Source organism: Taudactylus pleione, unplaced genomic scaffold (genome assembly GCF_031769625.1).
Source record: "Taudactylus pleione unplaced genomic scaffold, aTauple2 ptg000255l, whole genome shotgun sequence".
In the NCBI taxonomy this organism is placed as follows: domain Eukaryota; kingdom Metazoa; phylum Chordata; class Amphibia; order Anura; family Myobatrachidae; genus Taudactylus; species Taudactylus pleione.
Genome location: NW_028284657.1, coordinates 1,371,593 through 1,387,970, shown reverse-complemented (window position 1 = coordinate 1,387,970; position 16,378 = coordinate 1,371,593). Strand labels below are relative to the sequence as shown.

The 16,378-nt window shown below is 50.5% G+C and overlaps 1 protein-coding gene across 1 annotated transcript in view; it reads left to right on the top strand.

The window, feature by feature from the left end:
- Window positions 1-16,378, top strand: part of LOC148515061 (asialoglycoprotein receptor 1-like) — a 612,937-nt gene that overhangs the window by 79,611 nt on the left and 516,948 nt on the right. The gene's annotated exons all lie outside the window — the stretch shown is intronic.

Genomic DNA, 16,378 nt, shown 5'->3' with positions numbered 1-16,378 from the left:
TGGCAGTAATGTGTGTGACACTTATACATGGCTGGGGAGAGTGAGAGGTGAGAGATGGAGCTGGCAGTAATGTGTGTGACACTTATACATGGCTGGGAAGAGTGAGAGGTGAGAGATGGAGCTGGCAGTAATGTGTGTGACACTTATACATGGCTGGGGAGAGTGAGAGGTGAGAGATGGTGCTGGCAGTAATGTGTGTCACTTATACACGGCTGGGGAGAGTGAGAGGTGAGAGATGGTGCTGGCAGTAATGTGTGTGACACTTATACATGGCTGGGGAGAGTGAGAGGTGAGAGATGGAGCTGGCAGTAATGTGTGTGACACTTATACATGGATGGGGAGAGTGAGAGGTGAGAGATGGAGCTGACAGTAATGTGTGTGACACTTATACATGGCTGGGGAGAGTGAGAGGTGAGAGATGGTGCTGGCAGTAATGTGTGTCACTTATACACGGCTGGGGAGAGTGAGAGGTGAGAGATGGTGCTGGCAGTAATGTGTGTGACACTTATACATGGCTGGGGAGAGTGAGAGGTGAGAGATGGAGCTGGCAGTAATGTGTGTGACACTTATACATGGATGGGGAGAGTGAGAGGTGAGAGATGGTGCTGGCAGTAATGTGTGTGACACTTATACATGGCTGGGGAGAGTGAGAGGTGAGAGATGGTGCTGGCAGTAATGTGTGTGACACTTATACATGGCTGGGGAGAGTGAGAGGTGAGAGATGGTGCTGGCAGTAATGTGTGTGACACATACATGGCTGGGGAGAGTGAGAGGTGAGAGATGGTGCTGGAAGTAATGTGTGTGACACTTATACATGGCAGGGGAGAGTGAGAGGTGAGAGATGGTGCGGGCAGTAATGTGTGTGACACTTATACATGGCTGGGGAGAGTGAGAGGTGAGAGATGGTGCTGGCAGTAATGTGTGTGACACTTATACATGGCTGGGGAGAGTGAGAGGTGAGAGATGGAGCTGGCAGTAATGTGTGTGACACTTCTACATGGATGGGGAGAGTGAGAGGTGAGAGATGGTGCTGGCAGTAATGTGTGTGACACTTATACATGGCTGGGGAGAGTGAGAGGTGAGAGATGGTGCTGGCAGTAATGTGTGTGACACTTATACATGGCTGGGGAGAGTGAGAGGTGAGAGATGGTGCTGGCAGTAATGTGTGTGACACATACATGGCTGGGGAGAGTGAGAGGTGAGAGATGGTGCTGGAAGTAATGTGTGTGACACTTATACATGGCAGGGGAGAGTGAGAGGTGAGAGATGGTGCGGGCAGTAATGTGTGTGACACTTATACATGGCTGGGGAGAGTGAGAGGTGAGAGATGGTGCTGGCAGTAATGTGTGTGACACATATACGGCTGGGGAGAGTGAGGGGTGAGAGATGGTGCTGGCAGTAATGTGTGTGACACTTAAACATGGATGGGGAGAGTGAGAGGTGAGAGATGGTGCTGGCAGTAAGGTGTGTGACACATAAACATGGATGGGGAGAGTGAGGGGTGAGAGATGGTGCTGGCAGTAAGGTGTGTGGCACATATACGGCTGGGGAGAGTGAGGGGTGAGAGATGGTGCTGGCAGTAATGTGTGTGACACTTAAACATGGATGGGGAGAGTGACGGGTGAGAGATGGAGCTGGCATTAAGGTGTTTGACACATATACGACTGGGGAGAGAGAGAGGTGAGAATGGTGCTGGCAGTAATGTGTGTGACACTTATACATGGCTGGGAAGAGTGAGAGGTGAGAGATGGAGCTGGCAGTAAGGTGTGTGACACTTATACATGACTGGGAAGAGTGAGAGGTAAGAGATGGAGCTGGCAGTAAGGTGTGTGACACTTATACATGGCTGGGAAGAGTGAGAGGTGAGAGATGGTGCTGGCAGTAATGTGTGGGACACTTATACATGGCTGCGGACAGTGACGGGTGAGAGATGGAGCTGGCAGTAATGTGTGGGACACATATACATGGCTGCGGACAGTGACGGGTGAGAGATGGAGCTGGCAGTAATGTGTGTGACACTTATACATGGCTGGGGAGAGTGAGAGGTGAGAGATGGATCTGGCAGTAATGTGTGTAACACTTATACATGGCTGGGGAGAGGTGAGAAGTGAGAGATGGAGCTGGCAGTAATGTGTGTGACACTTATACATGGCTGGGGAAAGTGACGGGTGAGAGAAGGAGCTGGCAGTAATGTGTGTGACACTTATACACGGCTGGGGAGAGTGAGAGGTAAGAGATGGAGCTGGCAGTAATGTATGTGACACTTATACATGGCTGGGGAGAGTGAGAGGTGAGAGATGGAGCTGGCAGTAAGGTGTGTGACACTTATACATGGCTGCGGAGAGTGACGGGTGAGAGATGGAGCTGGCAGTAATGTGTGTGACACTTATACATGGCTGAGGAGAGTGAGAGATGGAGCTGGCAGTAATGTGTGTGACACTAACACATGGCAGGGGAGAGTGAGAGGTGAGAGATGGTGCTGGCAGTAATGTGTGTGACAATTATACATGGCTGGGGAGAGTGAGAGGTGAGAGATGGTGCTGGCAGTAATGTGTGTGACACTTATACATGGCTGGGAAGAGTGAGAGGTGAGCGATGGAGCTGCCAGTAATGTGTGTGACACTTATACATGGCTGGGGAAAGTGAGAGCTGAGAGATGGTGCTGGCAGTAATGTGTGTGACACTTATACATGGCTGGGAAGAGTGAGAGGTGAGAGATGAAGCTGGCAGTAATGTGTGTGAAACACTTTTACATGGCTGGGGAGAGTGAGAGGTCTGAGATGGAGCTGGCAGTAATGTGTATGACACTTATACATGGCTGGGGAGAGTGAGGGGTGAGAGATGGTGCTGGCAGTAATGTGTGTGACACTTATACACGGCTGGGAAGAGTGAGAGGTGAGCGATGGAGCTGCCAGTAATGTGTGTGACACTTATACATGGCTGGGGAAAGTGAGAGCTGAGAGATGGTGCTGGCAGTAATGTGTGTGACACTTATACATGGCTGGGAAGAGTGAGAGGTGAGAGATGAAGCTGGCAGTAATGTGTGTGAAACACTTATACATGGCTGGGAAGAGTGAGAGGTGAGAGATGGTGCTGGCAGTAATGTGTGTGACACTTATACACGGTTGGGGAGAGTGAGAGGTGAGAGATGGTGCTGGCAGTAATGTGTGTGACACTTATACATGGCTGGGGAGAGTGAGAGGTGAGACATGGTGCTGGCAGTAATGTGTGTGACACTTATACATGGCTGGGGAGAGTGAGAGGTGAGAGATGGTGCTGGCAGTAATGTGTGTGACACTTATACATGGCTGGGGAGAGTGAGAGGTGAGAGATGGAGCTGGCAGTAATGTGTGTGACACTTATACATGGCTGGGGAGAGTGAGAGGTGAGAGATGGTGCTGGCAGTAATGTGTGTGACACTTATACATGGCTGGGGAGAGTGAGAGGTGAGAGATGGTGCTGGCAGTAATGTGTGTGACACTTGTACATGGCTGCGGAGAGTGACGGGTGAGAGATGGAGCTGGCAGTAATGTGTGTGACACTTATACATGGCTGGGGAGAGTGAGAGATGGAGCTGGCAGTAATGTGTGTGACACTTACACATGGCTGGGGAGAGTGAGAGGTGAGAGATGGTGCAGGCAGTAATGTGTGTGACACTTATACGTGGTTGGGGAGAGTGAGAGGTGAGAGATGGAGCTGGCAGTAATGTGTGTGACACTTATACATGGCTGGGGAGAGTGAGAGGTGAGAGATGGTGCTGGCAGTAATGTGTGTGACACTTATACATGGCTGGGGAGAGTGAGAGGTGAGAGATGGTGCTGGCAGTAATGTGTGTGACACTTATACATGGTTGGGGAGAGTGAGAGGTGAGAGATGGTGCTGGCAGTAATGTGTGTGACACTTATACATGGCTGGGGAGAGTGAGAGGTGAGAGATGGTGCTGGCAGTAATGTGTGTGACACTTATACATGGCTGGGGAGAGTGAGGGGTGAGAGATGGAGCTGGCAGTAATGTGTGTGACACTTATACATGGCAGGGGAGAGTGAGAGGTGAGAGATGGAGCTGGCAGTAATGTGTGTGACACTTATACACGGCTGGGGAGAGTGAGAGTTGAGAGATGGTGCTGGCAGTAATGTATGTGACACTTATACACGGCTAGGGAGAGTGAGAGGTGAGTGATGGTGCTGGCAGTAATGTGTTTGACACTTATACACGGCTGGGAAGAGTGGGGGGTGAGAGATGGTGCTGGCAGTAATGTGTGTGACACCTATACATGGCTGGGGAGAGTGAGAGGTGAGAGATTGTGCTGGCAGTAATGTGTGTGACACCTATACATGGCTGGGAAGAGTGAGAGGTGAGAGATGGAGCTGGCAGTAATGTGTGTGACACTTATACACGGCTGGGAAGAGTGAGAGGTGAGAGATGGTGCTGGCAGTAATGTGTGTGACACTTATACATGGCTGGGGAGAGTGAGAGGTGAGAGATGGTGCTGGCAGTAATGCGTGTGACACTTATACACGGTTGGGGAGAGTGAGAGGTGAGAGATGGTGCTGGCAGTAATGTGTGTGACACTTATACATGGCTGGGGAGAGTGAGAGGTGAGAGATGGTGCTGGCAGTAATGTGTGTGACACTTATACATGGCTGGGGAGAGTGAGAGGTGAGAGATGGTGCTGGCAGTAATGTGTGTGACACTTATACATGGCTGGGGAGAGTGAGAGGTGAGAGATGGTGCTGGCAGTAATGTGTGTGACACTTATACATGGCTGGGGACAGTGAGAGGTGAGAGATGGAGCTGGCAGTAATGTGTGTGACACTTATACATGGCTGGGAAGAGTGAGAGGTGAGAGATGGAGCTGGCAGTAATGTGTGTGACACTTATACATGGCTGGGGAGAGTGAGAGGTTTGCGATGGAGCTGCCAGTAATGTGTGTGACACTTATACATGGCTGGGGAGAGTGAGGGGTGAGAGATGGTGCTGGCAGTAATGTGTGTGACACTTATACACGGTTGGGGAGAGTGAGAGGTGAGAGATGGAGCTGGCAGTAATGTGTGTGACACTTATACACGGCTGGGAAGAGTGAGAGGTGAGCGATGGAGCTGGCAGTAATGTGTGTGACACTTATACATGGCTGGGGAAAGTGAGAGCTGAAAGATGGTGCTGGCAGTAATGTGTGTGACACTTATACATGGCTGGGAAGAGTGAGAGATGGAGCTGGCAGTAATGTGTGTGACACTTATACATGGCTGGGAAGAGTGAGAGGTGAGCGATGGAGCTGCCAGTATTGTGTGTGACACTAATACATGGCTGGGGAGAGTGAGAGGTGAGAGATGGTGATGGCAGTAATGTGTGTGACACTTATACATGGCTGGGAAGAGTGAGAGGTGAAAGATGGAGCTGGCAGTAATGTGTGTGACACTAATACATGGCTGGGGAGAGTGAGAGGTGAGAGATGGAGCTGGCAGTAATGTGTGTGACACTTATACATGGCTGGGAAGAGTGAGAGGTGAGAGATGGAGCTGGCAGTAATGTGTGTGACACTTATACATGGCTGGGGAAAGTGAGAGCTGAGAGATGGTGCTGGCAGTAATGTGTGTGACACTTATACATGGCTGGGGAGAGTGAGGGGTAAGATATGGTGCTGGCAGTAATGTGTGTGACACTTATACACGGCTGGGGAGAGTGAGAGGTGAGAGATGGTGCTGGCAGTAATGTGTGTGACTCTTATACATGGCTGGGGAGAGTGAGAGGTGAGAGATGGAGCTGGCAGTAATGTGTGTGACACTTATACATGGCTGGGAAGAGTGAGAGGTGAGAGATGGAGCTGGCAGTAATGTGTGTGACACTTATACATGGCTGGGGAGAGTGAGAGGTGAGAGATGTAGCTGGCAGTAATGTGTGTGACACTTATACATGGCTGGGGAGAGTGAGAGGTGAGAGATGGTGTTGGCAGTAATGTGTGTGACACATATACATGGCTAGGGAGAATTAGAGGTGAGCGATGGAGCTGCCAGTAATGTGTGTGACACTTATACATGGCAGGGGAGAGTGAGGGGTGAGAGATGGTGCTGGCAGTAATGTGTGTGACACTTATACATGGCTGGGGAGAGTGAGAGATGGAGCTGGCAGTAATGTGTGTGACACTTATACATGGCTGGGGAGAGAGAGAGGTGAGAGATGGAGCTGGCAGTAATGTGTGTGACACTTATACATGGCTGGGAAGAGTGAGGGGTGAGAGATGGTGCTGGCAGTAATGTGTGTGACACTTATACATGGCTGCGGAGAGTGACGGCTGAGAGATGGAGCTTGCAGTAATGTGTGTGACACTTATACATGGCTGGGGAGAGTGAGAGATGGAGCTGGCAGTAATGTGTGTGACACTTACACATGGCTGGGGAGAGTGAGAGGTTAGAGATGGTGCTGGCAGTAATGTGTGTGACACTTATACATGGCTGGGGAGAGTGAGGGGTGAGAGATGGTGCTGGCAGTAATGTGTGTGACACTTATACATGGTTGGGGAGAGTGAGAGGTGAGAGATGGAGCTGGCAGTAATGTGTGTGATACTTATACATGGCTGGGAAGAGTGAGAGGTAAGAGATGGTGCTGGCAGTAATGTGTGTGTCACTTATACATGGCTGGGGAGAGTGAGAGGTGAGTGATGGTGCTGGCAGTAATGTGTGTGACACTTATACATGGTTGGGGAGAGTGAGAGGTGAGAGATGGTGCTGGCAGTAATGTGTGTGACACTTATACATGGCTGGGGAGAGTGAGAGGTGAGAGATGGTGCTGGCAGTAATGTGTGTGACACTTATACATGGCTGGGGAGAGTGAGGGGTGAGAGATGGAGCTGGCAGTAATGTGTGTGACACTTATACATGGCAGGGGAGAGTGAGTTGTGAGAGCTGGAGCTGGCAGTAATGTGTGTGACACTTATACACGGCTGGGGAGAGTGAGAGGTGAGAGATGGTGCTGGCAGTAATGTGTGTGACACTTATACATGGCTGGGGAGAGAGAGAGGTGAGAGATGGAGCTGGCAGTAATGTGTGTGACACTTATACATGGCTGGGGAGAGAGAGAGGTGAGAGATGGAGCTGGCAGTAATGTGTGTGACACTTATACATGGCTGGGAAGAGTGAGAGGTGAGAGATGGAGCTGGCAGTAATGTGTGTGACACTTATACATGGCTGGGAAGAGTGAGGGGTGAGAGATGGTGCTGGCAGTAATGTGTGTGACACTTATACATGGCTGCGGAGAGTGACGGGTGAGAGATGGAGCTTGCAGTAATGTGTGTGACGCTTATACATGGCTGGGGAGAGTGAGAGATGGAGCTGACAGTAATGTGTGTGACACTTACACATGGCTGGGGAGAGTGAGAGGTGAGAGATGGTGCTGGCAGTAATGTGTGTGACACTTATACATGGCTGGGGAGAGTGAGGGGTGAGAGATGGTGCTGGCAGTAATGTGTGTGACACTTATACATGGTTGGGGAGAGTGAGAGGTGAGAGATGGAGCTGGCAGTAATGTGTGTGATACTTATACATGGCTGGGGAGAGTGAGAGGTGAGAGATGGTTCTGGCAGTAATGTGTGTGACACTTATACATGGCTGGGGAGAGTGAGAGGTGAGAGATGGTGCTGGCAGTAATGTGTGTGACACTTATACATGGTTGGGGAGAGTGAGAGGTGAGAGATGGTGATGGCAGTAATGTGAGTGACACTTATACATGGCTGGGGAGAGTGAGGGGTCTGAGATGGAGCTGGCAGTAATGTGTATGACACTTATACATGGCTGGGGAGAGTGATGGGTGAGAGATGGTGTTGGCAGTAATGTGTGTGACACTTATACACGGCTGGGAAGAGTGAGAGGTGAGCGATGGAGCTGCCAGTAATGTGTGTGACACTTATACATGGCTGGGGAAAGTGAGAGCTGAGAGATGGTGCTGGCAGTAATGTATGTGACACTTATACACGGCTAGGGAGAGTGAGAGGTGAGTGATGGTGCTGGCAGTAATGTGTTTGACACTTATACACGGCTGGGAAGAGTGGGGGGTGAGAGATGGTGCTGGCAGTAATGTGTGTGACACCTATACATGGCTGGGGAGAGTGAGAGGTGAGAGATTGTGCTGGCAGTAATGTGTGTGACACCTATACATGGCTGGGAAGAGTGAGAGGTGAGAGATGGAGCTGGCAGTAATGTGTGTGACACTTATACACGGCTGGGAAGAGTGAGAGGTGAGAGATGGTGCTGGCAGTAATGTGTGTGACACTTATACATGGCTGGGGAGAGTGAGAGGTGAGAGATGGTGCTGGCAGTAATGCGTGTGACACTTATACACGGTTGGGGAGAGTGAGAGGTGAGAGATGGTGCTTGCAGTAATGTGTGTGACACTTATACATGGCTGGGGAGAGTGAGAGGTGAGAGATGGTGCTGGCAGTAATGTGTGTGACACTTATACATGGCTGGGGAGAGTGAGAGGTGAGAGATGGTGCTGGCAGTAATGTGTGTGACACTTATACATGGCTGGGGAGAGTGAGAGGTGAGAGATGGTGCTGGCAGTAATGTGTGTGACACTTATACATGGCTGGGGACAGTGAGAGGTGAGAGATGGAGCTGGCAGTAATGTGTGTGACACTTATACATGGCTGGGAAGAGTGAGAGGTGAGAGATGGAGCTGGCAGTAATGTGTGTGACACTTATACATGGCTTGGGAGAGTGAGAGGTGAGAGATGGAGCTGGCAGTAATGTGTGTGACACTTATACATGGCTGGGGAGAGTGAGAGGTGAGAGATGGTGTTGGCAGTAATGTGTGTGACACTTATACATGGCTGGGGAGAGTGAGAGGTTTGCGATGGAGCTGCCAGTAATGTGTGTGACACTTATACACGGCTGGGAAGAGTGAGAGGTGAGCGATGGAGCTGGCAGTAATGTGTGTGACACTTATACATGGCTGGGGAAAGTGAGAGCTGAAAGATGGTGCTGGCAGTAATGTGTGTGACACTTATACATGGCTGGGAAGAGTGAGAGATGGAGCTGGCAGTAATGTGTGTGACACTTATACATGGCTGGGAAGAGTGAGAGGTGAGCGATGGAGCTGCCAGTATTGTGTGTGACACTAATACATGGCTGGGGAGAGTGAGAGGTGAGAGATGGTGATGGCAGTAATGTGTGTGACACTTATACATGGCTGGGAAGAGTGAGAGGTGAAAGATGGAGCTGGCAGTAATGTGTGTGACACTAATACATGGCTGGGGAGAGTGAGAGGTGAGAGATGGAGCTGGCAGTAATGTGTGTGACACTTATACATGGCTGGGAAGAGTGAGAGGTGAGAGATGGAGCTGGCAGTAATGTGTGTGACACTTATACATGGCTGGGGAAAGTGAGAGCTGAGAGATGGTGCTGGCAGTAATGTGTGTGACACTTATACATGGCTGGGGAGAGTGAGGGGTAAGAGATGGTGCTGGCAGTAATGTGTGTGACACTTATACACGGCTGGGGAGAGTGAGAGGTGAGAGATGGTGCTGGCAGTAATGTGTGTGACTCTTATACATGGATGGGGAGAGTGAGAGGTGAGAGATGGAGCTGGCAGTAATGTGTGTGACACTTATACATGGCTGGGAAGAGTGAGAGGTGAGAGATGGAGCTGGCAGTAATGTGTGTGACACTTATACATGGCTGGGGAGAGTGAGAGGTGAGAGATGTAGCTGGCAGTAATGTGTGTGACACTTATACATGGCTGGGGAGAGTGAGAGGTGAGAGATGGTGTTGGCAGTAATGTGTGTGACACATATACATGGCTAGGGAGAATTAGAGGTGAGCGATGGAGCTGCCAGTAATGTGTGTGACACTTATACATGGCAGGGGAGAGTGAGGGGTGAGAGATGGTGCTGGCAGTAATGTGTGTGACACTTATACATGGCTGGGGAGAGTGAGAGATGGAGCTGGCAGTAATGTGTGTGACACTTATACATGGCTGGGGAGAGAGAGAGGTGAGAGATGGAGCTGGCAGTAATGTGTGTGACACTTATACATGGCTGGGAAGAGTGAGGGGTGAGAGATGGTGCTGGCAGTAATGTGTGTGACACTTATACATGGCTGCGGAGAGTGACGGCTGAGAGATGGAGCTTGCAGTAATGTGTGTGACACTTATACATGGCTGGGGAGAGTGAGAGATGGAGCTGGCAGTAATGTGTGTGACACTTACACATGGCTGGGGAGAGTGAGAGGTTAGAGATGGTGCTGGCAGTAATGTGTGTGACACTTATACATGGCTGGGGAGAGTGAGGGGTGAGAGATGGTGCTGGCAGTAATGTGTGTGACACTTATACATGGTTGGGGAGAGTGAGAGGTGAGAGATGGAGCTGGCAGTAATGTGTGTGATACTTATACATGGCTGGGAAGAGTGAGAGGTAAGAGATGGTGCTGGCAGTAATGTGTGTGTCACTTATACATGGCTGGGGAGAGTGAGAGGTGAGAGATGGTGCTGGCAGTAATGTGTGTGACACTTATACATGGCTGGGGAGAGTGAGGGGTGAGAGATGGAGCTGGCAGTAATGTGTGTGACACTTATACATGGCAGGGGAGAGTGAGTTGTGAGAGCTGGAGCTGGCAGTAATGTGTGTGACACTTATACACGGCTGGGGAGAGTGAGAGGTGAGAGATGGTGCTGGCAGTAATGTGTGTGACACTTATACATGGCTGGGGAGAGAGAGAGGTGAGAGATGGAGCTGGCAGTAATGTGTGTGACACTTATACATGGCTGGGGAGAGAGAGAGGTGAGAGATGGAGCTGGCAGTAATGTGTGTGACACTTATACATGGCTGGGAAGAGTGAGAGGTGAGAGATGGAGCTGGCAGTAATGTGTGTGACACTTATACATGGCTGGGGAGAGTGAGAGGTGAGAGATGGAGCTGGCAGTAATGTGTGTGACACTTATACATGGCTGGGAAGAGTGAGGGGTGAGAGATGGTGCTGGCAGTAATGTGTGTGACACTTATACATGGCTGCGGAGAGTGACGGGTGAGAGATGGAGCTTGCAGTAATGTGTGTGACGCTTATACATGGCTGGGGAGAGTGAGAGATGGAGCTGACAGTAATGTGTGTGACACTTACACATGGCTGGGGAGAGTGAGAGGTGAGAGATGGTGCTGGCAGTAATGTGTGTGACACTTATACATGGCTGGGGAGAGTGAGGGGTGAGAGATGGTGCTGGCAGTAATGTGTGTGACACTTATACATGGTTGGGGAGAGTGAGAGGTGAGAGATGGAGCTGGCAGTAATGTGTGTGATACTTATACATGGCTGGGGAGAGTGAGAGGTGAGAGATGGTTCTGGCAGTAATGTGTGTGACACTTATACATGGCTGGGGAGAGTGAGAGGTGAGAGATGGTGCTGGCAGTAATGTGTGTGACACTTATACATGGTTGGGGAGAGTGAGAGGTGAGAGATGGTGATGGCAGTAATGTGAGTGACACTTATACATGGCTGGGGAGAGTGAGGGGTCTGAGATGGAGCTGGCAGTAATGTGTATGACACTTATACATGGCTGGGGAGAGTGAGGGGTGAGAGATGGTGTTGGCAGTAATGTGTGTGACACTTATACATGGCTGGGAAGAGTGAGAGGTGAGCGATGGAGCTGCCAGTAATGTGTGTGACACTTATACATGGCTGGGGAAAGTGAGAGCTGAGAGATGGTGCTGGCAGTAATGTGTGTGACACTTATACATGGCTGGGAAGAGTGAGAGGTGAGAGATGAAGCTGGCAGTAATGTGTGTGAAACACTTATACATGGCTGGGAAGAGTGAGGTGAGAGATGGTGCTGGCAGTAATGTGTGTGACACTTATACACGGTTGGGGAGAGTGAGAGGTGAGAGATGGTGCTGGCAGTAATGTGTGTGACACTTATACATGGCTGGGGAGAGTGAGAGGTGAGACATGGTGCTGGCAGTAATGTGTGTGACACTTATACATGGCTGGGGAGAGTGAGAGGTGAGAGATGGTGCTGGCAGTAATGTGTGTGACACTTATACATGGCTGCGGAGAGTGACGGGTGAGAGATGGAGCTGGCAGTAATGTGTGTGACACTTATACATGGCTGGGGAGAGTGAGAGGTGAGAGATGGAGCTGGCAGTAATGTGTGTGACACTTGTACATGGCTGCGGAGAGTGACGGGTGAGAGATGGAGCTGGCAGTAATGTGTGTGACACTTATACATGGCTGGGGAGAGTGAGAGATGGAGCTGGCAGTAATGTGTGTGACACTTATACGTGGTTGGGGAGAGTGAGAGGTGAGAGATGGAGCTGGCAGTAATGTGTGTGATACTTATATATGGCTGGGGAGAGTGAGAGGTGAGAGATGGTGCTGGCAGTAATGTGTGTGACACTTATACATGGCTGGGGAGAGTGAGAGGTGAGAGATGGTGCTGGCAGTAATGTGTATGACACTTATACATGGTTGGGGAGAGTGAGAGGTGAGAGATGGTGCTGGCAGTAATGTGTGTGACACTTATACATGGCTGGGGAGAGTGAGAGGTGAGAGATGGTGCTGGCAGTAATGTGTGTGACACTTATACATGGCTGGGGAGAGTGAGGGGTGAGAGATGGAGCTGGCAGTAATGTGTGTGACACTTATACATGGCAGGGGAGAGTGAGAGGTGAGAGATGGAGCTGGCAGTAATGTGTGTGACACTTATACACGGCTGGGGAGAATGAGAGGTGAGAGATGGTGCTGGCAGTAATGTATGTGACACTTATACACGGCTAGGGAGAGTGAGAGGTGAGTGATGGTGCTGGCAGTAATGTGTTTGACACTTATACACGGCTGGGAAGAGTGGGGGGTGAGAGATGGTGCTGGCAGTAATGTGTGTGACACCTATACATGGCTGGGGAGAGTGAGAGGTGAGAGATTGTGCTGGCAGTAATGTGTGTGACACCTATACATGGCTGGGGAGAGAGAGGGGTGACAGATGGAGCTGGCAGTAAAGTGTATGACACTTATACATGGCTGGGGAGAGTGAGGGGTGAGAGATGGTGCTGGCAGTAATGGGTGTGACACTTATACATGGCTGAGGAGAATGAGGGGTGAACAATGGTGCTGGCAGTAATGTGTGTGACACTTATACATGGCTGAGGACAGTGAGGGGTAAGAGATGGTGCTGGCAGTAATGTGTGTGACAATTATACATGGCTGGGGAGAGTGAGAGGTGAGAGATGGTGCTGGCAGTAATGTGTGTGACACTTATACATGTCTGGGGAGATTGAGAGGTGAGAGAAGGTGCTGGCAGTAATGTGTGTGACACTTTTACATGGCTGGGGAGAGTGGGGGGTGAGAGATGGAGCTGGTAGTAATGTGTATGACACTTATACATGGCTGGGGAGAGTGAGGGGTGAGCGATGGAGCTGCCAGTAATGTGTGTGACACTTATACACGGCTGGGAAGAGTGAGAGGTGAGCGATGGAGCTGCCAGTAATGTGTGTGACACTTATACATGGCTGGGGAGAGTGAGAGGTGAGAGATGGAGCTGGCAGTAATGTGTGTGACACTTATACATGGCTGGGGAGAGTGAGAGGTGAGAGATGGAGCTGGCAGTAATGTGTGTGACACTTAGACATGGCTGGGGAGAGTGAGAGGTGAGAGATGGAGCTGGCAGTAATGTGTGTGACACTTAGACATGGCTGGGGAAAGTGAGAGCTGAGAGATGGTGCTGGCAGTAATGTGTGTGACACTTATACATGGCTGGGAAGAGTGAGAGGTGAGAGATGGAGCTGGCAGTAATGTGTGTGACACTTATACACGGCTGGGAAGAGTGAGAGGTGAGCGATGGAGCTGCCAGTATTGTGTGTGACACTAATACATGGCTGGGGAGAGTGAGAGGTGAGCGATGGTGCTGGCAGTAATGTGTGTGACACTTATACATGGCTGGGGAGAGTGAGAGGTGAGAGATGGAGCTGGCAGTAATGTGTGTGACACTTATACATGGCTGGGAAGAGTGAGAGGTGAAAGATGGAGCTGGCTGTAATGTGTGTGACACTAATACATGGCTGGGGAGAGTGAGAGGTGAGAGATGGAGCTGGCAGTAAAGTGTGTGACACTTATACATGGCTGGGAAGAGTGAGAGGTGAGAGATGGAGCTGGCAGTAATGTGTGTGACACTTATACATGGCTGGGGAAAGTGAGAGCTGAGAGATGGTGCTGGCAGTAATGTGTGTGACACTTATACATGGCTGGGGAGAGTGAGGGGTGAGAGATGGTGCTGGCAGTAATGTGTGTGACACTTATACATGGCTGGGGAGAGTGAGAGGTGAGAGATGGTGCTGGCAGTAATGTGTGTGACACTTATACATGGCTGGGGTGAGTGAGAGGTGAGAGATGGAGCTGGCAGTAATGTGTGTGACACTTATATATGGCTGGGAAGAGTGAGAGGTGAGAGATGGAGCTGGCAGTAATGTGTGTGACACTTATACATGGCTGGGGAGAGTGAGAGGTGAGAGATGTAGCTGGCAGTAATGTGTGTGACATTTATACATGGCTGGGGAGAGTGAGAGGTGAGAGATGGTGTTGGCAGTAATGTGTGTGACACATATACATGGCTGGGGAGAGTGAGAGGTGAGCGATGGAGCTGCCAGTAATGTGTGTGACACTTATACATGGCAGGGGAGAGTGAGGGGTGAGAGATGGTGCTGGCAGTAATGTGTGTGACACTTATACATGGCTGGGGAGAGTGAGAGATGGAGCTGGCAGTAATGTGTGTGACACTTATACATGGCTGGGGAGAGAGAGAGGTGAGAGATGGAGCTGGCAGTAATGTGTGTGACACTTATACATGGCTGGGAAGAGTGAGGGGTGAGAGATGGTGCTGGCAGTAATGTGTGTGACACTTATACATGGCTGCGGAGAGTGACGGGTGAGAGATGGAGCTGGCAGTAATGTGTGTGACACTTATACATGGCTGGGGAGAGTGAGAGGTGAGAGATGGAGCTGGCAGTAATGTGTGTGACACTTATACATGGCTGGGAAGAGTGAGGGGTGAGAGATGGTGCTGGCAGTAATGTGTGTGACACTTATACATGGCTGCGGAGAGTGACGGGTGAGAGATGGAGCTTGCAGTAATGTGTGTGACGCTTATACATGGCTGGGGAGAGTGAGAGATGGAGCTGACAGTAATGTGTGTGACACTTACACATGGCTGGGGAGAGTGAGAGGTGAGAGATGGTGCTGGCAGTAATGTGTGTGACACTTATACATGGCTGGGGAGAGTGAGGGGTGAGAGATGGTGCTGGCAGTAATGTGTGTGACACTTATACATGGTTGGGGAGAGTGAGAGGTGAGAGATGGAGCTGGCAGTAATGTGTGTGATACTTATACATGGCTGGGGAGAGTGAGAGGTGAGAGATGGTTCTGGCAGTAATGTGTGTGACACTTATACATGGCTGGGGAGAGTGAGAGGTGAGAGATGGTGCTGGCAGTAATGTGTGTGACACTTATACATGGTTGGGGAGAGTGAGAGGTGAGAGATGGTGATGGCAGTAATGTGAGTGACACTTATACATGGCTGGGGAGAGTGAGGGGTCTGAGATGGAGCTGGCAGTAATGTGTATGACACTTATACATGGCTGGGGAGAGTGAGGGGTGAGAGATGGTGCTGGCAGTAATGTGTGTGACACTTATACACGGCTGGGAAGAGTGAGAGGTGAGCGATGGAGCTGCCAGTAATGTGTGTGACACTTATACATGGCTGGGGAAAGTGAGAGCTGAGAGATGGTGCTGGCAGTAATGTGTGTGACACTTATACATGGCTGGGAAGAGTGAGAGGTGAGAGATGAAGCTGGCAGTAATGTGTGAGAAACACTTATACATGGCTGGGAAGAGTGAGAGGTGAGAGATGGTGCTGGCAGTAATGTGTGTGACACTTATACACGGTTGGGGAGAGTGAGAGGTGAGAGATGGTGCTGGCAGTAATGTGTGTGACACTTATACATGGCTGGGGAGAGTGAGAGGTGAGACATGGTGCTGGCAGTAATGTGTGTGACACTTATACATGGCTGGGGAGAGTGAGAGGTGAGAGATGGTGCTGGCAGTAATGTGTGTGACACTTATACATGGCTGGGGAGAGTGAGAGGTGAGAGATGGAGCTGGCAGTAATGTGTGTGACACTTGTACATGGCTGCGGAGAGTGACGGGTGAGAGATGGAGCTGGCAGTAATGTGTGTGACACTTATACATGGCTGGGGAGAGTGAGAGATGGAGCTGGCAGTAATGTGTGTGACACTTACACATGGCTGGGGAGAGTGAGAGGTGAGAGATGGAGCTGGCAGTAATGTGTGTGACACTTACACATGGCTGGGAAGAGTGAGAGGTGAGAGATGGAGCTGGCAGTAATGTGT